Genomic DNA, 9,651 nt, shown 5'->3' with positions numbered 1-9,651 from the left:
TTCCCTCTCATTATTGTGGCATTTTGCTGAATGAAATAATTTTGGTCATCCTAAGTGTCCTGAAACAGGAGAGGTTTAGTCTGATTTAACTTCAGACACTGAGAAAAAATGTGTTATGTGTCTTTTGCTCAGTGTATGTTTCAGTCTTGCTATATATTTTGAAATTGTGATTTATGTTTGAATATTTTTTGTTAGACTGAAACAAACAAATAAAGTAAAACCAAAAAATGTAATAAAACTGAGTAAGTATACTGTATACAAGCCCAAATATTACGACGGTTGGTGGTACCGAATCATTGGCACATACCAATATATAAATGGGGCGCATTACCCCTTATGTGCCACGGGGGCACCAGGGGGGCCCTGGGGGCCCCATTTTTCAAATGACTATTCCTTCGTTAATTGAATCAGGCTGTAATTTGACATGGATATTCTATGAGTGGAGGTCAAGAGCCTCACTGAGACCTTTTTTTACTCGGTGGAACTGATTCACTTGACTGAATTCTCAGGAACGTGGTACGTGCTATTCCGCACTGAGACGTTCCGGCCGTAGTTCATCAGAACTTGTTGTACAAAACCCCAGCACAAGATTAAACAGATAAGTGACTAAACAAAGCATGAGAGAGGCTCACAAGACAAATGGCCTAATTCAAAATTAGCAGATTATAAATCAACACTCAGGCAAGAGTAACTTTAGCTGCAGTTTAATTGAAACTTTGATTGCAATCTCTTTTCAATTATCCACAGCTAATCCAGCCTGGTTGTTGGGCTCATTACTCGTAGGTTGGGTCCATCAGGCTGTCTCTGGGACTTGATAAATTTGTGTTATATTTGATGACTATTTTCTAATCTGCTTTTATTTATTTGGTTTTTCTTCACATAAGGGGTGTCCACTTTTTTCTCTATCGACTTTTCTCAATATATGACTATCATTAGCACACATCTGTTTGTTCATATATATCTTTGTTTTGTGCAACCTGCATACCCCACACAGCGTACGCTAGTCTTTATTATATTTGCTTTGATTAAAAAGGTAAAGAATACTCATATTGTTTGATTGTTTGTTTCATTCAATTGCCCAGATCTATGACATTGTTTGATGCTGTTATACTACCTTACGTTTTGTTTATTTTAACTCAGTATTAATTTAAAAAACTGCTGTGATTAAACATACATACTGTATCTGTGCTACAGCCTAAACAGGAGAAAGCTGGAATCATATTCAGTGCCCTATCACCCAATTATAGATAAATAGATGGAAAGGGGGCGTGTATATGTTTAATGTAATAACTGTAGTTATATACGTCAAATTTAATTTTGCTGAATTTATGCAAGATTCCATTTCGCTTCACATGATTCAGCATTAGCTTAATTTGCTAAAAATTACAACTAAAATAACACATTTTTTGTTAGATTATCTTGAAAAAAATTGTTGAGCTGAAGATTTAATTCTTAGTTTTGGGGTTATTGAAATTAATATGCAAAAATCTGACAGCGTAGCATGGGTTTGTATTTATTAGGAATACTACAATTATCATCTGGAGCCTATTTTTTTTCCGGAAAAAGCTTTGAATTTGTATCGATGGAGTGACAGTCCAGATAATACACCAACACTCAATGTTTAAACACTCCTTACATAGTGGAGAGAGGTAATCAGGAGATGAGGCACACCTAAGTGGAAACAGGAAACGAGTCATGCAAACAGTAGTGACAAGAGAAGGGAGTGTTGACACAAACAGGAGAACCTTAACCTGACACAAAACCACAGGATCTCAAACCAACAAAACCCCAGCAGAAAAAAGAGCCCCACCGGGATTCGATCCCACAACCTTTACAATATAAAGCTGAAATTATTGTTGTAATCATAAATAAATTGTAATAGAGTTTAGATAATTTTCTTTGTAATTGTAATTGACATGGAAATTCTATAAAAATTGTCAATCTGAATTTAAAGATAAACTGGGGAACCATTTTACAGTTTTATGTACATTTCTACACATATGTGGTCAACGATTATAAAAAATATATTTCATATCAAGCTTTCCCACATTTTACCATAAAAAAAAATGAATTTGAGGGGCATACTGACACAAAAAAGACTCAGACACCCACACCAAAAATATTAAAACCTATATTTTCATCAATTAGGTAGCGTAACAAGGTAATCAATAGAAAGGAAAGAAATTAGATGATAGTTATTAGTTTTAAGTGTATTTTACAGCTGATTTAGGACCTGTTATCATAAGAGATGCTAACAGAAAGCTAACACAAGTAATTGTGATTAATTATAATTGAACTTTAGTAATTGAGAATGTAATTATAGTTGACTTTCTGAGGATGAAAAATAATTGAAATTTAATTGTAATTGGAAAAAATGCTGGTAACTATAATTGTAATTTAAATGTAGTTGAACATGGGTAATTGAAAATGTAATTGTAACTGAAAAATGTAATTGACCCTAACCCTGATACACATCACAAAACGTCTTGTAGTCATTCAGGAGAATCATTTGCTTCCCATTATCAAACTGACTAAAAACAATATGGTGGTTTATATTGGCTAAATAAAAATGCTTCCTTCATCCTAGCCTGTATCTAATATTAACTAAAACGTGTCTAAAAACACATTTTATTCCATGCAATTAAACTTTGTGTGACAAAGTTGACAGTGGAGTGATAAGCTCAGGTAATCAAACTCTTTCATTTCAGTGGAATGACTTCCTGCTGTGGCTAAAGCAGCAGCGGACAGTCACGTGTTCGTGACTGTTTCACTGCAATCACACCTCATAGTAGGTGGTTTCAGCAGTTAGCGCTGCAGTTCTTTTCAGCTAAAGCTAATCAGCGAAACCACCTTGAAAAACAATCAAAGAAAGTTTCATGCAGTTATATGACAACCTATCCTGACTATCACTGGACTGTCAATATTATCATTCTCTGACTTCTCTTTCACCAGGAAGGTTTTGTCTCTGTAAGTTTATTCACCCGTGTGACACGACAGTAAGAAACTACAGTTTAACCTTGTTCAACATAGTAATTGGATTTACATGATGGTGTTTTTCTCTATTGCTAAAAGTATATGTAATAAGATGTTGTGTTTAAATACATTTTGTTACTTTGATAAACTTAATAAATCAAATTTGATGAATGCATTTTTGACACTTAGTCGATAATTTTGCTATTGAAAATTTGACCCATATATATTCTAAAATAGCAAGTTATATTATATATCAAACAGTTTGGCAGAATAATAGAGCTGGCAGGTTAATGAATGACTCGGGTTAAAGCTGCAGCATGCAAATTATTTTTGGCGTCATTTGATCTAAAATCCACAATCATCTTTGAGCAAATTGTAATTCAAAGTGTTCTGAGTGGACAGTGAAGCTATTCTCCTTCTCCTGGCTCTGTAAATGAAGTTTAGAAATCAGGAGCCTGACGCTGAATGTCAGTCAATCAGAGATCTTTCAACAAACACAGTGCTCCATAAGCTGTTTTGGGCGTTACTATTGGCTCCTCAAGCTGCTCGTCAAAAGTCTATGCTCATTCACGATCTGAGTAGGGAAAGTGTAATGGCGCACGTTCCAGCAGAAGTTTCCATGGCAAAGTTAGACACAACAGTTACACAAAAAATTGAGAGGAAAAAGCCAGGCAGACGGGATACATCACGTGTAAACCTAAGAGAAGCATATCCAAGGTGGAGAGAACAGACACAATTCTTTTTTTGTGAACATTTTTAAATCAAAGTTAAAGGAACTCTTTTTCTCTACTGCGTATAATTGAGAGGAAGATTTTTGGTCATTTTGTTGATGTAATGTGTTTGTTGATGATTTTAAATGATTTTAATGATGATTTTAAATGTTCTTATTGATTTTAAGCTGTTGAATGTTTTCTGTTGCATGTTTTGATCATGTAAAGCACATTGAGTTGTCTTGTGTATGAAATGCGCTATACAAATATATTTGCCTTACCTTGCCTTGCCTTACAGACACACCCACTCATGAATATGCATAAGTAGGCCCCAAAACAGCCTGTTTTTAGAACTACTCAGAAAGTGACTTTTCAGAGGTTAAAACTCTGGAAAACAGAAGAGTTTGAGAAAATAAACTTCAAATACTATGTTGTTGAGGTTCTTAGAACCAATAGAGATAGCATAATACTGCAGCTTTAAAGACATTTCACCTCTTATCCAAGAGGGTATAGAGTTCTGAAACTGAGTTGGTGTCCCCGCTTTCTACTGTGGAATTGATTATCCTTGATGAATCTAAATTGTGGCTCATTTGCATATAATTCCTGGTTTTCAATGATTCAGGCAGATTGTTGTTGAGTAGTCTACTCCAGACAGTAAAGAGATGATGTGATTATAGATATTGGAGAAATTGGGTCCCCTTCTTTTAAAGATAGCATCTTTAACATCTCCTCTCAAACTATGTGTTTTCTCTCACCAGGACCAGAAACAACTCACCTGGATGACTGAGATTCATCAAATAGACAAATGTTTTAGCTCTTTCATAGAAAGCCATACAGCTTATGTCAATGTTTCTGTTCATATTTTCTAAGCAGAAACATATTTCAGCAGATAAGTGCCAATATTTCTCTATGTTATGCACATTTAAGAAACAATAGGACCTTCCAGCAGTTTCACCTTCGATTCAACAGCTTGGATTGAAAATCTTAAATTGAAATTCCAAAAAACTCTCAGAAAAAAGATCATGCTGTGTGTCAGATCTTTCTCCTTGTTCTGAGTCTATCTATTGTTAGGTCTTTAATCTCCCAACGTCACAGATAGAATGATTTATCTTGATATGATTCTCTTCTTCAAACAACCCATGAGTTCTGCAGCTCCCTTTGCCCCTTGTTTGGTGTGTATTCTGAACACTTTACTTTATTAGATTGAAACCTGAGTCTTTGGTGTAGAAATGTGCCCTGCAAGTCAATACTGGAATAGCATTAGCATTTAAAAAGGGTGCACAAGTTCAGCAGGGAATCTGCCCAAGAGGGGTTTTTATACGAGCGCTGCAGTGGGAGACAAAAGAAGGCTGCTCGAATTTTCAAGGCAAAGCTTTGAGAAAAAAAAGAAAAAAATTATTTAGTATTTTTCCTGAATAAAAGATATAAAAACCAAAGGCATGAGAGGAACTCTGTCTGAATATGAAGTTGAAACTGATGCACAGTAATGGACCTGCCTAGCTACCTGTGGAGGACTTTAAAGGAATTTGATGTAACCTCAGCAACACGCACACACGCGCACGCACACACACGCACACACGCACACACACGCACACACGCACACACACAAGCTGTAACGTAATAAAGGGTACCTGTTTGTGCGAGTCATAACATGAACCATGTTTTATGTATTACTATTAATCAAATGACTTGCACATTAGTTCAATAAACTCATTTAAAGTACTTTTCTGAACAATTTTATTCTTTAAGATACAACCATTTTTGACATAATGCAGTTGATATTGGGCCAGTGTTAGCTATTAGCAGGTTAGCGTTAGGTCAAACCTCCTTTCTTTGATTCTCATCTTTATTTTAGTTTTTGTAGTTCTTTTCTTCACATCGTTTGGGTTTATTATTACAGACCAGTGTTCATTTTGTTTATAAAAGAGTTAGGGTATATTTCAGCATAGTTTTTAACAAACAATTCTTTTAACGAGACTATGACAAATTAAAAACATACGTGTGAGCAAAAACTATATCAAAAACATACTTAGAAAAATATTTTTTTTGCACTCCAAACAGCGAGGAACCTTTATTATGTCAAGAGTTCCCAGTATACCCATAACACTGATGCACAGGCTGAGCTTCGTTTGCGTTAGTTTTGGCTTTTAAAAACACCGGATGGAAAACTAAAGCCTAGTTGTGTTCAAATTGTGCAAGAAAGAGTTTGCCTTATCACCGGAGCTTTGGAATCACTTGAATGGATAGCTAGCATGGATAGCTAGCATGGACAGTGCTAACTGCTACATGCTGCAAGCACGCCATGTCTGACAAACAAGCTCACTGGATAAATATCATTATCTGAAGGAGAGAAAAAGCAACAAGTTCAGTATCATAAAAGTGTTCTTACTGGTTATGATGTGCTAACTTATAGCATCACGTATGACATTTTATTTCATTTGTATTTTCTATTATTTGTCGATTGACAAAAGTACTATTCTCAAATACAGAGGAATGTAAATGTCTACGCCAGGATCTGTTCAAGTCTGTTAAAAACAATAAATTACCTTATAAAGCAGCTTTGTTATATATCAAAGTTTTGATCTGCCACAATAATGCAATTTAAATGAAAATACCTCAAGTTGAGGGTGTTTCTCAGCAATTTTTAGGTTTTAGTTTAATTAGATTAATTAATCACAGGGCATGATTAATTAATTGCAAAAATGTTTTGATCTCTTGACAGCACTATTTACATTTAACATTTAGATTTAACATTCAGATTTAAAATTTAGCATTAGATTTAGATTGGACATTGAGATTCATCATTTAGATTTAAAATTTAACATTTAGATTTAACATTTAATATGTGGATTTAACATTTAGCATTAGATTTAGATTAAACATCTAGATTTAACATTGACATATTTTTATGAGAAAAGTAAATATTTCAAATTTTCCAAATGTTGCTGTAAATCTGGTCAAGAATAGCATAAAAAATTCACGTACATTTTTTAAACAAGGTTTAATGCTAAATGTTACGAAAAGTGGCTGTTTTACAATCAGCGCCCCATATGAGCAAACCTCCTCGTTAGCTCCTTATATACAGTAGGTAATTAAGATGACAAACACATTACTGCTGATATATCTTCCCATCTTGAAATATTGTGAATCAAACCTAGCTATAATTTTAAATATTGAGCTTTTGTGTCACAAATCATTAATAATCAATTGTTCCTGGCCCCAGTACACCTCAAATCTTACATCACATCTCTGCATTTGAAGGTAATATATAATATACTAGTAGTCATTGCAAGCTCTAGTCTAGATCTTACTAAAAATATAAACAACACACAGGCCTTTTGTTGTAATTGCTAATGAAAGCCACAAAGCAACAGTGCCCTATCAGTAAAGAGCAATAAAGGGGACAGAAGGTGACTTGAGGATTAAAAGCCATAACTCATCATTTATGATGCAGCCGGTGTGAGCTCTAAACAGCTTTTCTACAGTAAATCTATAAACAATGACACTGATTCTCCTCTAACACATGACGTATATGGTTTTGTGCCCTGTCTGCCTGGAAGATAAGAGACAATTAGGATAAAAGGCGACAAATCTCTAACACGAAGCAATAATAAATGCACAGCTGAACACAGACAGGTGTGAAACACAAGGCTTGGGGGCCATATTTGGCCCGTTTTAGCACCAAATTTGGCTTGCAGCATGATTTTGTACAGAGTAAAAACAAAGTATATTAAGTTGACAAATGTGACCCCTGAAAGAAAATAACACCCCTGCTGTGGAGAATTGTAGAAGAAATCCCTTATTGTGAGCGTACAGTATGTAGTTTATTTAAATCCTTTTGCATCTACCGGTAATTTCCTCCGATAAGAAGGAAATATTTTCATCTGCGTTTATTTGTTTGTTTGCTTGTCCAGGATTACGTTAAAATTATTTAATGGATATTGACACATTTTTAACTAAAGATAGACCTTACGCCAGGGATAAGCAACTCTATCACAGCGATGGCTACACAAATGTGATTGTATCTGATCCGAGGGCCACATGATCAACATTATTATTGAATTTTTCTGTCATTTTCTGCATTTTTGTTGTGGATTTGTGCATTTTTGTCATCTTGTGTAATTTTGTTTTACGGTTTGTGAGTCTTTGGAGCTTTTCTGTAACATGTTGATATTGTTGTTTGGTGTGTTTTTGTAGTCATTTAGTTTGTTTAAGTGGTTGTTGTTGTTTATGTTTAATGAGTCATTTTCTGTATTTTGGGAATTTTTTGTGTATTTTGTGCATTTTGCTGCCGATTTGTGTGTTTTGAGAGTTAATTTGTGTATTATGTTGGGCTTCATATTCCTTCCAACTTCTTGAAATACAAAAAAATTGACATGTGGCCCCCAGGCAGCCAGTTGCATATGTCGGCCTTACGCCATGGGAGATTGCGTAACATTTTGGAAGGGATCTGATGAATATACAGATTCTGCAAAAGTTTGAACAATAAATAATATTTCTCATCATTGGCAAAACATTTTTAAATAAAATCTCTGTTCATAATTCACTGTTATGTCGTGTTGGGATTTTCACTTACACCACTGAGTTTAAAGGGGCAGTATTATTAAAAAAATCACTTTCTAATGGTTTTGCTAAAGTGATATAAATCACTTTAGGCTGATTCAGAGAAACAAAGTGTAAAAAGTTCAGTTTCCTCCCTCCCTTGTTATTCCACATTTTATAAAAACTCAGCTCCAAATGGGCGAGTTGGATTTTCCTCGCTAGTTGAAGTCACCTAGCGGAAACTCCTCCTCCTGACAATCCTGGCTCCTCCTACCCTATAAGAATGTGAGCTCCTCCCAAACAAACTCTGCAGTTAAATATATAATATGCATTATACTTTGTCATATATGTAAAGCTACATACACAAAATGTGTTCTCTGCATTTAACCCCTCCCCGAGGAGCAGTGGGCAGTCATGGTGTCGCACCCAGGGAGCAGTTACAATCAGTTCCATTTTTAGTACCCATTATACCACCTTGTTTTGCCTTTGAGATGATCTAACGTGTTTGTGACACAATGCGATGCAGAGGTTAGACAAAACAGTGAACTATCACCTTGGATGAACAAGTCCTGTAATCAGTAGAGGAGAGGAGGAGAAGAAAGCGACGGTAAGTGTTTGAATCAGCTAAAACAGCTGATTGACTCCACTGCTGCTGCCGCACGACGCACACACACATACCATGAATAGCCGCTTAAATATCCATGTGTTTTACTGTAATGTGCAGTTTTTTGGCTGAAAACAATAACAAGAGTGTGTGGATAGCAAAAGAAAATTACTATAGTGATCAGCTGTTGTGTGGAGTCAGCGTCTACAGACACGCCCACTTATGCATATGCACAAAGGCCCCAAAACAGCCTGTTTTTAGAAGCTTTATGAAAGTGACTTTTCCGAGGGCTAAAACTCTGGAAAACTGGCGAGTTTGAGAAAATAAACCTCAAATACTTTGTTGTTGGAGTTCTTAGAACAAATGGAGATGAGTGAAAAATAGCATAATAGAATCAGAATCCTGATTGCATTTATCACAAATATCTTGAAATAATGGGGGTGTGCGTACATTTGGACCTACTGTATTGTTATTAATGGGTATATACATTTCTTACAAGCGTTTAAAGTGATCCAGATAACTGCCAATCTCAATTTGATGCTTGGCGGAGGTTTGTGTCTTCTGATTTTTCCTTGGATTATGTTGGTCAGACCACTGTACAATCCGACTGGACAAATGTGTTCCCTGAACAACAATAGGTTGGACACCCCTGCTGTAGAGGATTGTAGAAGAAATCTACAGCCGTATGTCATTTAATTAAACCCTTTTGCACCTCATTGGAAAACAAAACACTCACAAAAATACAGACTGTTTCATAATGATAGACTTAGCTTATTAAATATACAGCATGTTTTTTCTTGTGTTTTTTTCCTTCTTTACTAC

Source organism: Gouania willdenowi, chromosome 6 (assembly GCF_900634775.1).
Source record: "Gouania willdenowi chromosome 6, fGouWil2.1, whole genome shotgun sequence".
Classification (NCBI taxonomy): domain Eukaryota; kingdom Metazoa; phylum Chordata; class Actinopteri; order Blenniiformes; family Gobiesocidae; genus Gouania; species Gouania willdenowi.
Note: the sequence above shows the minus strand (reverse complement) of the source record.